Here is a 14,715-nt window from a genome sequence, read left to right as displayed (position 1 = left end):
CCGAAGCTCTTCTAAAGGTTTTTGTAGAAACTACTAACGGGATTCCTTCAGGAATGCCTCGGAGGGTTCTGTTCTGCAAGCATCACTACGTCACTACGTGATAAGCCACAAAAAAATCTTGCGAGCTCCGTACCTACCACAAAATGGAATGAACAGCAAAAAGAAAACAACGATAAAACAAACAATAAAATCGCTACTGCATAGTCAGGATTAAGAGTGCAATATTTATGAAAGACTTCAAACCATCATAGAATAATAGTTTTACCCTCTATAGTAGATACAAAATGAATTGTATTGACTATTAATACTGCAAAACACGTTGTCATCATTAAATGATGTAAAAAATGAAAGAAAGGGTCCGTAATTGCGGAAATAATTGATGAATGCCATAACGAAGGTGAAATAGGCCATCGTTACATAAGGTGTCTGGATGAAAAGTGGTCCCAACATGGAAAAAGGTATGTGCGTGTGCTCTGCCCCAGACGAACAGACATAACAGACAGAGCTCTTTAAAAATTTAACCGAAATTCGTCGGGAGCCCAGCTTCGTGCTCGAAAGGAATAACTTAAGAAATTTCTTGACCGATTCCCGGCAGAAACTTTATATGTACAATCGGTACCATTTGATTTGTCAATAATTGCGTACTGCGATCAAAGAAAATCCTTCTCTGTATTTCCCACATAAAAATCAAAATAGGCCGATAAACACAAAAAAGTTGTTGAAACAAAAAGTTCGGAAGTAAGATCAGAAGTTAAATAAAAAAGAACAAAACCACAACAATATTTTGCTATTTATAGATATAGATATAGAGAAACAAATTAGCCATCATTAATTAAGGTAATAGAAAAACTCATTATATTAATCATCTTTCCCCTTTCTCGAGTCAACAAATAAGGCTACAAGCAATTAAACGACACTCGATAATGAACGGACACCTGATTGAGCTTACCCACCCGTTGGACACAGTTTTTCTTTCGTCCGGTAGGTAGGTATATCCACTCCAGTCACTTAATTTCACTTCAGCACAAAGCCTGTTTCTAATCCAGTTTTGCAACGTCGTGGGTAATCGGGTCACAATACGATCTAGTAGTCCATAACAGTCCATTGAGCAGAGGCTTCATCGATCGAATGTCCTCACTTTTGCTTCTTTGAGTCTGCGTCAAAGACGCCTACTTTGATTATTATCGCAGTATTAAACACAATGTTCCGGCTAACAAGATTCGTTTAGGATAACATGATGAGTTCCATCAGCGTGGCTGTCTGCACCAAAACGCCACCATCATCAGTCTGCATCAATTCACTAACTTACCTTGAAGATCAAATCTGGTAATGGATTTTGTCGCCATTGTTCCTCACCTGTTCACAGCCGAGTCCGTGAAAATTTAATTCAATTGTATGAACAGTGCACTTCTCCAAATTACCACCAAATTGCGCTCATTTTGCCACCGTTCCATAAATTGTCACACCCCTTTGTTTTTAGCTGCGATCTATTGCCCGCCTTATCTACAATTACAATTGTACAATCTTCTTCGTCTACTAGTTGCACCAAATTCTGTTCCAACATCAGAAAACACCCCTGCACACAATTCACACAAAGATCACAAAGATTTCTCACCAATAATAAATCGTAGTAGGTAGCCCACCTTCTCGACAACAAATCGATTCGAACCAGTGCTGCTTGCTGCGATTCACTTTTTAAATTCCGTAACCAAGCGGCGACCAACCAAATCACCAAAGTTGTCAACTACCGCACCACCGGGAGCGGATCAGTAGGCCGTTGTACGCGCGGGAATTACGTCAGCTCGCCCAGTCCTTGTCGTCTCGGGAAACACGCGACACTGAAAAGCGAAATCACGCGACCAGCAGCCAGGTAGGTAGGTAAGGTACCGAATAAGTTCGCGTCTGAATGCAGACTGCGGAACGCGTGCCGCCGAGTGGGCTCTTTTGTTTTTCCGAGGGTTTCACAGCACGCTGCCGTTGTCGGTAGGTGCAACGAATCGGAAAAGAAAAAGGCTCCGTCGTTGTCGGCCAAGAGCTAATAACTAGACTACACTCAGATTTAATGAGAGCGAGAGAGAGACGAGAGCTTGTGGATGCAAGAAGTACACCGAATAGTGATACTTATTTATATATTTATTTATTTTTGCAGTGAATCGGTAGGGTAGCGTCTGGTGTGCTCAGAGAAGCCTGAGAAGCACCTGAGGTTCCCTTACCCTAGTTACGCGCCTAAACGACCAAGCAGTGCAAGCGTTGGCTCTCTGCGTTTCACGTGAGCTTGAGGCGTACCGCGTAAGGCACTTCGGTAAGCGTTCACACCGTCGCATACGTGAGTTGAGTCGAACTTTAGCAACCGAACAAGCGATCGCGTCGTGCATCAGGATCCTTTAGCAGCACATGCAATCCAATCACAGTAGGCTTCGATCGGGTTTCCCTCGCTATGCCGCATCGAACGTTCTAACTCGCCTACTACTGCACTGTTCACGTTCTAATGCCATCTGATCGAAGGAGCGAGCAGTCTCTAGTTCGCAAGCATGCGAGCATGGGCTTGCTGCGATGGGTGTGTTGTGTAGAATGGGAACACCGCTGCCCTCATCCTGCTCTACGATTCTGGCTAGTAGCCTAGGAGGCTGATCCAAGGGCGTAAACAGCAGGAGGTTGGCTGGGGCTGGGGCCACTTTGATAATCGGCGAACATGCGAATAACTTTAGTTCGCAAACATCGGGCAAACATCGGGTCACTTTTCAGCATTCATGACAGCAGTTTAGGCACATATAGCCGTGGCAGTAAACAGTATGTGAAGGATCCGACTGTCGATCTTTAAGGTGAAACATCAAAAAATTCCATTGCAATTTTGCATACAAACTTTAGAGGCACAAATCTGACGAACGAAGCATCAAACCAAGCTGAACTTGTTTATTCTGGCTTTGCTCACTTGCGAAAAGAGGCAGCTTTTCCAAATCGAGAGCATTTGTTTTCGAATTTTCATGATTTGTGCTCTTGAAAATGTGAGTAGGGGACCAAGTCGGCCATTGTGGCCGCCATGATTGTATTCTCTGAAGTTTCTCCTTAACGGTCTCACAGAATCTTTTGGTAATGAAAATATTCCAGACTTCCTTGGGAATTGAGTATTGTTTGTGCCAGCCGCACGAATAGGAATACATTAAAACCTCTTTTTATGCATGTTATTTTTATGCACTTTTAATTTAACCTTCACAGTACCAGATGCCAACATCAAAAATTTAAAAATCTGTAACTTTTTCAAATTTCATCCGATTTTGATAAAAATTTTACAGAAAATCACAAATTAGTTGAGTTTTAGACATATGCAATGGAACCATAAAAGTTCACTGTTGTTCCGGATTTAGGCCGGAAAAACCTGGGGTACCCTAGGTACCAAAACAGGACTTTTTGAGACAAACACGCGAAAACGTGTTGAAATTCGCAACAAATCAATTGATTTTAAATCTTAATTCTAGTACACCTGTACATGCACGGTTCTGAGACAGGTGAACTTGTTCCGGCTGCGTAGCAGGCCGGAACCGGTTCCGGCAGGGACCCAAAGGGGCCACTATCTGAATTTCACAGAACCACATCGTTCGACGGCTCAAAATTCATGATTTTTCATCTGGATGTCAGTAGGAATAGTACCGATGTCCGACAAAGGATCTGACCAATTCCGGATATTCCGGAACCGGTTCCAACAGGGACCCAAAGGGGACACTTTCTGAATTTCACAGAATCACATCGTTCGACGGCTCAAAATTTATGATTTTCCATATGGATATCAAAAGACATAGTGCTGATGGCCAATAATTGATCTGGCCACTTCCGGATATTCCGGAACGGGTTTCGGCAGGGACCCAAAGGGGACACTTTCTGAATTTCACATCGTTCGACGGCTCAAAATTCATGATTTTTCATCTGGATGTCAATAGGCATAGTGCCGATGTCCGACAAAGGATCTGGCCAATTCCGGATATTCCGGAACCGGTTCCAACAGGGACCCAAAGGGGACACTTTCTGAATTTCACAGAATCACATCGTTCGACGGCTCAAAATTTATGATTTTCCATATGGATATCAAAAGACATAGTGCTGATGGCCAATAATTGATCTGGCCACTTCCGGATATTCCGGAACGGGTTTCGGCAGGGACCCAAAGGGGACACTTTCTGAATTTCACAGAATCACATCGTTCGACGGCTCAAAATTTATGATTTTCCATATGGATATCAAAAGACATAGTGCTGATGGCCAATAATTGATCTGGCCACTTCCGGATATTCCGGAACGGGTTTCGGCAGGGACCCAAAGGGGACACTTTCTGAATTTCACAGAACCACATCGTTCGACGGCTCAAAATTCATGATTTTTCATATGGATGTCAAAAGACATAGTGCTGATGGCTAATAATTGATCTGGCCACTTCCGGATATTCCGGAACGGGTTTCGGCAGGGACCCAAAGGGGACACTTTCTGAATTTCACAGAACCACATCGTTCGACGGCTCAAAATTCATGATTTTTCATATGGATGTCAAAAGACATAGTGCTGATGGCTAATAATTGATCTGGCCACTTCCGGATATTCCGGAACGGGTTTCGGCAGGGACCCAAAGGGGATACTTTCTGAATTTCACAGAACCACATCGTTCGACGGCTCAAAATTCATGATTTTTCATCTGGATGTCAATAGGCATAGTGCCGATGTCCGACAAAGGATCTGGCCAATTCCGGATATTCCGGAACCGGTTCCAACAGGGACCCAAAGGGGACAGTTTCTGAATTTCACAGAATCACATCGTTCGACGGCTCAAATTTCATGATTTTTTATCTAGAAGCCAATAGCCACAGTGCCAATGATCGTTTTTTGTGGACGACCCCTTGAAATTGTTTTTTTTTTGTTATAACATTTCCTAAGGATTTTAAGGAATTTTCATGCGTTCTACTAAGATATTCTTTGTGATGAAATATACCTCCTTCCGATTTTTTTTTCTTATTGGAACAACGCTCTAAGTTGAACAGAGCTTGTATCTCGATATGGAAAAATCCCAAAAAGATTTCCTGGCGGAGTTCTTGGACAAATCCCTGGAGGAATCACAGGAGAAATATTGGACTAAATTCTTAAGCGACACTAGAACTCTTCCAGATATTGTTGCTGTAATTCCCCATGTCATTATAGATGAGATTTCTACAAAAAAAAGAATATTCTGTGATTCCTGCAGATATTTGAAAAAAATCTTGTAACAAATATATTTCAGATTTTTTAGAATTTTAGAATCTTGCTTGATTAGTGAATCACTTGATAATTGGGTATTCATTCGGAAACTCTTGTGGGAAAAATGCTGCTGGTATTTATTCAGGAATTTCTGGTGGAATGCACTTAAAAGACCTGAAGAGATTCTTTGGGAATCCTTGGAGCAATCACAGTACGGGTTTGTATATGACTACTTGGAGAAGCCTCTGTAGGAGCAATCTCATAAAGAATTTCCCATCAGGCATTTATGGCGACATGTTAGGAGGATTTTTCCAAAGATTTTTCTATGGATTCCTTCAACAGTTCTCCTCGACATTTCACCGCGGATTGCTCTAAGAATGCCTTCAGTACTTCTTCTAGGGAAGTTCTTTCTGTGATTTTTACAGACATTTTCCAAAAGATTTCAACACTAATTCCGCTAGAAGAATTCCCAAGAATGCCTGCCTTTTTCTCCAAAAAATCCTCATGTGGTATCTGAAGAGATTTTTTTAAGGGTTCCTCCAGGAATTTCTCTTAGAGCTTATCCAACCATTCATCCGATTTTAAGGGGTTATGTTATATTTTTTGATGAGTTTCATGCAGCAGTCTCTGCTGTAGCTATGGGTTCCAATAGAAATTCGGCTGAGATTTTTTATAAGGATTCCTTCTGAATTTCTCTAAAGCACCTTCTATGAATATCTCTTAGTATTCTTGCTGGAAACCCTCTTCAGATTCGTTTGAGAGTTTCTGTTGAAATTGCTCTTGGAATGCTGCTGGGATTTCTCCTGGCATTCGTACAAAAATACCATTTGTAAATGCTTGAGCAATCTTAGAATCGAGAATGCCATACTCGGTGAAAATTGTAGGAGAAACACTTTTTTATAAGTATATTGATAACCACATTTTAGTATAAGGCTTCTAACTGAGTTGAAGACAAATGAGTCAAACGATTGCAAGGTGATCGACAACATACTTGGTTTCTGGAATATTCGGAAGCGACCAGATCAATTATTGGCCATCGGCGATATGCCTATTGATACTCAGATAAGTAAATCATGAATTTTGAGCTGTCAAATGATGAGGATACGTCAAATTATGAAAGTGTCCTTTTTGGATCCTTAACGGATGCGGTTCCGGAGCATCTGGTAGTGGCCAAAACCATTTTTGATCATTGGCTCTACGACTATTAGCTACTAGATAAAAAAGATACTAGACATGAATTTTCAGCCATCGAACGAGAGGGTTACGTGAATTTCTGATAGTGTCCTCTTTGGGTCCCAATCCGAACCGTTCTTGGTATATCCGGAAGTAGCCAGATCCATCGGCACTATGTTTATTGATATCCAGATGAAAAATCATGAATTTTGGGCCGTCGAACGATGTGGTTCTGTGAAATTCAGAAATTGTCGCTTTTGGGACCCAACCGGAACCAATTCCAGAAGCATTTTTGATCATTGGCGCTATGACAATTGGCTTCTAGCTGAAAAATCATAAAATTTGAGCAGACGAACGATGTGGTTCTGTTAAATTCAGAAAGTGTTCCCTTTGGGTTCCGGAACCCGTTCCGGAATATCCGGAAGTGACTAGAACCATTTTTGATCATTGACGCTATGAATATTGGCCTCTAGATAAAAATTCATGAAATTTGAGCCGTCGAACGATGTAGTTCTGCGAAATTCAGAAAGTGTCTTTTTTGGGTTCCTACCGGAACTGGTTCCGGAATATCCGGAACTGTCCAGAACCATTTCGATCATTGGCGCTATAACTATTGGCTTCTAGTTAAAAAATCATGAAATTTGAGCCGTCGAACAATGTGGTTCTGTGAAATTCAGAAAGTGTCCCCTTTGGGACCCTACCGGAACCGGTTCCGGAATATCCGAAAGTGGCCAGAACCATTTTTGTTCATTGGCGCTATGACTTTTGACCTCTAGATAAAAAATCATGAAATTTGAGCTGTCGAACGATGTAGTTCTGCGAAATTCAGAGTGTCTCCTTTGGGTCCCTGTTGGAACCGGTTCATGAAATTTGAGCCGTCGAACAATGTGGTTCTGTGAAATTCAGAAAGTGTCCCCTTTGGGACCCGACCGGAACCGGTTCCGGAATATCCGAAAGTGGCCAGAACCATTTTTGTTCATTGGCGCTATGACTTTTGACCTCTAGATAAAAAATCATGAAATTTGAGCTGTCGAACGATGTAGTTCTGCGAAATTCAGAGTGTCTCCTTTGGGTCCCTGTTGGAACCGGTTCCGGATTATCCGGAATTGGCCAGATCCTTTGTCGGACATCGGCACTATGCCTATTGACATCCAGATGAAAAATCTTGAATTTTGAGCCGTCGAACGATGAGGTTCTGTGAAATTAAGAAAGTGTCCCCTTTGGGTCCCTACCGGAACCGGTTCCGGCCTGCTACGCGACCGGAACATGTTCAACTGTCTCGGATCCGTGCATGTACAGGTGTGCTAGAATAAAGATTTAAAATTGATTGATTTGTTGCGAATTTCAACACGTTTTCGCGTGTTTTTCTCAAAAAGTCCCTGTTTTGGTACCTAGGGTACCCCAGGTTTTTCCGGCCTAAATCCGGAACAACGGTGAACTTTTATGGTTCCATTGCATATGTCTAAAATTCAACTCATTTGTGATTTTCTGTAAAATTTTCATCAAAATCGGATGAAATTTAACAAAGTTACAGATTTTTAAACTTTTGATGTTGGTATCTGGTACTGTGAAGGTTAAGCACCTTTTTTATGCCCTGCATAAAAAGAGGGAAAGCTACTCAGAACCAATATTGTGCATAAGAATATTGAATAATGACGGGAACTATTGCAACGGCGGCCATGGGGTGTTTACAAAGGAGAGCAAAGGAAGGTTACAGGTTTTTTTTTTCGGGTGTTTCTAAAGGTCTCATGTGCGTTACATAGGGTCCGAGTGGGTCTTAAGGGGGTTTCGGAGTAATTTCAGGAAGTCTCAGAGCATTTTAGGCTGGTTTCAGAGGCGTTACGGAGGTTGGTTTAGGAGGATTTTTCAAGTCATTTCAGGATGTTTCAGACCATTTTCGGCGTGATTCAGAGGCGTTACGGAAGCGTTACGGAGGAGTTTTCGGGGTGTTCGGAGCTTCTCAGGTGCGTTACATGGGGTCCGAGAGGGTTTAAGGGGGATTTCGAAGGCATATCAGGACGTTTCAGAGCGTTTTCAGCGGAATTATGAGGCGTTACTGAAGCGTTACGGAGGAGTTTTCGGGGGTTTGGAGCCTCTCAGGTACGTTACATGGGGTCCGAGAGGGTTTAAAGGGGATTTTGGAGGCATTTCAGAATGTTTAAGACCATTTTTGGCGTGATTAACCCTTTATAAGGCCGAGAAAACTAGTAGAGTTGTCAACGCACAATATCGTGGAAATGATTATATACATTATTACATGTACAAAGCAATTTTTATTTGAAAGAAACTCTCAAAAATCTAGGTGGCAATATAGTTGCCACTGCCCGTTTAGCCCAAAAACGCTGGTGGTAATATAGTTGCCACTGCCCGGTAACCCCTAAAACGAGCTTTTGAGGTGGCAATATAGTTGCCACTGCCCGTTTAGGCCACCAGCGCTGATGGCAATATTCTTGCCACTGCCCGTTAAGGGTACTTTTCTTCTTTTGACTTCGACAAAAAGCTGGAAAAGAGATTTTAGAGTGGATTAGGGCTTAACCCATAATATAAACTGTGTTGTTCAGCTCATGTTAACCCATAATTTGATTATTTCTTAAAATTTTTACCAAATCTAAAATTTTTCAATAAGTTTGAGCTTATTTTTTTCACGCGGTCAAATTTAGCCATTTTTGAGAACACAAATGGCTCCCAAATTGTAGTTAAAGCTTTGTTTAGCTTTAAAAAAAATACCAGGTGTTGTTGGTAATCCCAATTTTGCGTAAACCAGAAAAAAAGTTCGAAATAAATTGTTACAACACAGATAAAAATATAAACAGTAGGTGGCAATATAGTTGCCACTGCCTTATAAAGGGTTAAGAGGCGTTATGGAGGAGTTTTCGGGGGTTTGGGGCCTCTCAGGTGCGTTACATGGGGTCCGAGGGGGTTTAAGGGGGATTTTGAAGGCATTTCAGAACGTTTCAGAGCATTTTCTGCGGGATGAAGAGGCGTTTCGAAAGCGTTACGGAGGAGTTTCAGGGGGTTTGAAGCCTCTCAGGTGCGTTACATGGGGCCCCAGGGGGTCTAGGGTGGATTTTGGAGGCATTTCAGGACCTTTCAGAGCCTCTTCGGTGGGATTCAGAGGCGTTACGGAAGCGTTACGAAGGAGTTTTCGGGGGGTTCGGAGCGTCTCAAGTGCGTTACATGGAGTCCGAGGGGGTTAAGTGGGATTTTGGAGGCATTTCAAGGCGTATTAGAGCATTTTCAGGGGATTTCGAAGCGTTACAGAAGCGTTACAGAGGAGTTCTCAGGGGTTTCGAAGCCGAAGGTGCGTTACATGGGGTCCCCGGGGGGTTTAAGGGGAATTTTGAGGTATTTCAGGAAGTTGGAACGCCCATTAAAGGCTCCTGAGGTCCCTTGAAATGCCCTTAAAGCCCCTTGGAACGCCCCTGAAACCCACTTTATACTATTGAAATACTCCAGAATTCCGCATAATCCCATGAAAACACCAAAAAATCTTGACAGAACCCTTAATAGGCTCCTCAAGTCCCCCGAAACAACCCCTTAAAACGCCCCTGAAGCCCCTTGGAGCCCCCTTTTTGGGCTACCTGGGAACATTCTGGAAACCCCCATAACCCCACCTCAACTGCCTAGGAGCAAGACCTGTTCTCGCGAACTAGATTCTCTAATTAAAGCCCAAACTTAATTTATGCATAAATTTCCCTCTTTTTATGCCTTTTTTTTAAATTTATGCACATTTTTAATTTATGCAGTCCCAGCCATGTGCATAAAAAGAGGTTCCAGTGTACAGCATGGTCAATTGACAAAGAAAGCTTTTAATTTATTACTCTAAAAGTTTAGATTCAAGCACTGTCTCAGTTGGGAGTAATGTCAGAAAGAAGAAGTCATGGTGCTTGGCCCTAATAAAAATGTATTATACACTGGCGATTGGGTGAATGATTGTATCATTCCCTGTATGATCAAGATGATAGCCCGAATAGGTTGTTAACTTTAGTCGTGCATTAGGGTCATTATGACCCAAAACGCGATTTCAAGCATTAATATCTTGTTTGTTAGCTAACTAATCGTAATGAAACTTCTTGACTTTTAATATTTTGCAGAAACGTGTCTTTGAAAAAAAAATTCTTAAGGTGAAACCAAAATGGCGCCACAAAAATAGTTACGAATAATGCATTGGGGTCATTATGACCCAGAAATTCAAACTATTATAAAATGATGATTTTTCACCAATTCAAATGACCAAAGTCTTATTTGATAGATAATTTCGTCCAGAATATGTTGATATGTTGAAATAGTGGTTCCGGGAACATTTTTTTTTTTTTCCTTCTAAACCATAGGGGGATAATCTGCACAACAGACACCCTAACAGAAGGTTAGGGTAGTGTAGGTCTGACAGGCCGTCTTCTACAACAAAAGTAAAATCCAGGACTACTCTCTCCTCGTACCCACTAAACCATTCCTATGGTCGCCAAACCCTACGTCTCTCCGGAACCACCAAGAAGGTATTGCTTCAGAGAGGGGCTAGTGCACATCGCACCCACAAGGTTAGCTGCGTAGCCTGCAGCAACGAACATCGATGGCTCGCTTTGGAGAGTCCATCACGGTAGCATGCTGGCGCTTAGCCAGTTTCCCGAGTGGTCCTCGCCACTCCCTTTGTCCTCGGAAGGCGGGCAGGGTCAACCCCGCCCGCGCCCTACTGCTGAGCGGACATCAAGAACTGATGCCCACGTGCAACCCGATCTGACCTGCCCGCAAAGGAAGGGTATCACTACCCTTCAGGCCCTATCAGATGCACCCGTAGGTTGCAGACAGCAGGATCTCACCTACCCCGACCCTTGCCGGGGACCCCTTTCCAACCGCGGGCTCGGATCCAACCCAGTAGACCGACGCCACGACAGCACCGCTACCGGGACTTCCTCTCCGCGGCCACTTAATCGTTGTAAGGGTCGATCTCGACCGCAGGGCACCGGTATGACCTACGAGGCCGACTCCGAACCCCTGGACCACCTCTTGTACTGCATCTGGACTAGCCATTCTCCGAGTCCACGCGCCACCTCCTCTGTAGCTCCCAGACGATGTGGGTAATAGCCGTTGAAACGGCGTTCCAGCCAAACTCATCCCTACACATCCTCTGGACCAAGTTGTCCGGAGTTGTGTCCTCCCCGCATGTGGCAAGCATGCGGTCACGCATTGTGCGAAAACGCGGGCACACGAACAAAACGTGTTCCGCCGTTTCCTCTAAACCATTGCACACTGGGCATTCGGGAGAATCCGCATGCCCAAAACGGTGTAGATACTGTCGGAAGCAACCATGTCCTGTAAGGACCTGTGTCAGGTGGAATGTGACTTCCCCATGGCGCCTATTAATCCAACTATCTACCCTCGGTATCAACCTATAGGTCCACCTTCCTTTGGTGGAACTGTCCCACGCGCGCTGCCATTTGACCATAGAGGCCATCCTGACAGTCCTGCGTATGCCTCTTGTGCCGCGCATTTCGAAGCACTCCATGTCCTCACTGATAAGAATGCTGATAGGCACCATACCAGTAATGACGCAGAGAGCGTCGTGTGACACGGTACGGTACGCGCTCGCAACCCTCAGGCACATAAGCCTGTAAGTACTTTCCAGCTTCCGTCGGTAGCATTAGTACTTAGCGCGGTGCCCCACGCCGGGCCGCCATACCTAAGTATGGACGTAGCAACACTAGCCAGAAGCTTGCGCTTACTGGCGTACACCGCAGAGCTATTGGACATCATCCGGGACAGTGCCGCAATAGCTGTGGTGGCTCTTTTACAGGCATAATCGACGTGGCTACCGAAGGTAAGCTTATCGTCGATCATCACGCCCAAGTGTTTGACGGAGCGCTTTGACAGGATAGTACAGTCCCCTACACTGATCTCCGTCTGCTGCTCCGACTTCAGGTTGTTAACAACCGTCACCTCTGTCTTGTGGTGAGCCAGCTCCAGTTTCCTGGACCGCATCCACGCCTCCACAACCTTGATCGAGTGGTTGGTAGTCAACTTTACCTCCTCGATCGTTTCACCGTAGACTTCGAGCGTAATGTCGTCGGCAAATCCGACAATCACCACTCCCACTGGATACTCTAACCTCAACACCTCGTCGTACATGACATTCCATAACACCGGACCCAGGATGGAACCTTGCGGGACTCCTGAGGTTATGTGAAAGCACTTCCGACCCACCTCCGTGTCGTAGACTAGTACACGATTCTGAAAGTAACTTCCGAGAATCTTGTACAGGTACTCCGGTATCCCCAGACGCAAGAGCGCATCGGCAATAGCAGACCAGCTGGCGCTATTAAACGCATTCCTTACATCCAGAGTCACTACCGCGCAAAAGCGAATTCCCCTCCTCTTAGGCTCGAGTGCTTTCTCGGCGGTTTTTGTAACCGACAAGATAGCGTCTACGGTGGACCTCCCCTTCCGGAAGCCGTACTGGTTACTCGAAAGACCATTTTCGCCCTCGGTGAACCGTAACATTCTATTGAGGATGATCTTTTCGAGCACCTTCCCCGCCGTGTCAATCAAGCATATTGGTCTATATGCCGACGGGTCTCCGGGTGGTTTCCCCGCCTTTGGCAATAGTACCAGGCTCTGCCTCTTCCAAGCTTCTGGGAAAACTCCCTCGTCCAGGCATTTCTGCATAGCAGACCTGAACATCTCGGGAGCTTCTGCAATAGCTACTTTTAAGGCCAGGTTCGGAACTCCGTCCGGACCTGGGGCCTTACCTACGCTAAGGGACTTAGCTATCCCCGCAAGTTCCACATCGGTGACCCTCTCCTCATCGCCAGCCCCAGTCCTCGGCTGTCCTACGAAAGGAGGCCAAGGACTAGGATCATGACGCGGAAAAAGTCCTCCAATGATCCCCTCCAACATCTCTGGAGATTGCTCTGTAGGAGCCATCACACCTCTCGTCTTGGCCATAACGATCCTGTAGGCGTCACCCCACGGGTTCGTATTGGCACTCTGACAGAGACCCTCAAAGCAGGCCTTTTTGCTTGCTCTTATCTCGGTCTTAAGCGCGGCTTTTGCAGCGGCGAACACCACCCGCCGTTCGTTTCGCTCTTCCTCTGATCGTGCCTGCTGCATCCGCCGCCTAGCCCGTAGGCAGGCGCGGCGCAGGTCCGCAATCGCGTCGGTCCACCAGTAAGCCGGTGGCCTCCCATTTCTAGGGTGGACTCGCCTAGGCATGACTCGCCGGGAACATTGGCCACCGGGAATCTGCTACACTTTGCACCATGTCGGACATGTGGGATAGCACTACATTTTGCCAGTAGTTGTGGAATATCTCGCGTTCTGGACCACTTAGAAGGATACTGTCTTCGGCAAAGTTGCTCAGAAGACTAAGAGCTTTCCCATAGAAAACAATTTAGTTCGCAAATCACTCACTGCGTGGCGATAGTGTTCTTAAGATCTTCCAGTTCAGTCTGAACGTCGTATATCTCGTGTTCTTGACCACTTAGAAGGATACTGCCTTCGGCAAAGTTGCTCAGAAGACTAAGAGCTTTCATATAGAAAACAATTTAGTTCGAAAATCACTCACTGCGTGGCGCTAGTGTTCTTAGGATCTTCCAGTTCAGTCTGATCGTCGGTTATCTCGTGTTCTTGACCACTTAGAAGGATACTGTCTTCGGCAAAGTTGCTCAGAAGATTAAAAGCTTTCACATAGGAGACAATTTAATTCGAGTATCACTCACTGCATGGCGCTAGTGTTCTTAGGATCAGAAGACGTCTGAAATCAGCTGATTTTGAGGCCCTTTGACAGTTCTCCTATGAAAATAACAATTCAGCATCTGCGCCTTTGTTCGACAGTTGTAAACAGTGGCCTACACGGACCTGTCAACTGAAAAGGTCTATAGCCTGCCTACGGATCTTGCATACGGCATACATAAATACCCGTTTTCTCACACCATACAAATTTCAATCGCAGGGACGCAACCAATCGTCCTTTTGAATAAGAGACATAAACCATATAAACAAAGGTAGTGAACAGAGAATGCTTGCAGATCAATTATTATGCTTACGGTACAATCGCGTGACAGTCACCAATCGTTAATAGGGGAAGGCAATCCAGAAACATAGTAGGCGAAAGTGAAGCTCATTCAGTTTTGTGTGTTTGCCGGTCAGCGCCTACTGTAATTGATATTTGGCTACCCATATTATATGTGATTTACCGATCAAAATTGGCGTCAGTTCAAATATTTACTCAGTAATTTTAAATTGATTGGTTGAGAAGCGAACAATGGGTAATTTCGGAATAACCCTTTGCTATAAAAGACAATGATGTTACAAAAAAATGGAATTATGAAT

General features: G+C 44.5%; 1 protein-coding gene across 2 annotated transcripts in view; it reads right to left on the bottom strand.

Moving 5' to 3' along the window:
* Nucleotides 1-2,002, bottom strand: part of LOC115264234 (major royal jelly protein 1) — an 85,801-nt gene extending 83,799 nt beyond the window's left edge. Inside the window, exon 1 of one of the 2 annotated variants that reach the window (XM_062847423.1) lies at nt 1,357-2,002. The gene's annotated coding sequence lies outside the window, so the exon portion shown is untranslated. The remainder of the gene's footprint in view (nt 1-1,356) is intronic. The other variant, XM_029867795.2, reaches the window with a different exon arrangement.
* Between the last annotated feature and the right edge of the window lie 12,713 nt (nt 2,003-14,715).

Source organism: Aedes albopictus, chromosome 1, assembly GCF_035046485.1.
Source record: "Aedes albopictus strain Foshan chromosome 1, AalbF5, whole genome shotgun sequence".
Classification (NCBI taxonomy): Eukaryota; Metazoa; Arthropoda; class Insecta; order Diptera; family Culicidae; genus Aedes; species Aedes albopictus.
Note: the sequence above shows the minus strand (reverse complement) of the source record. Positions and strands in the feature narration are given on the sequence as shown.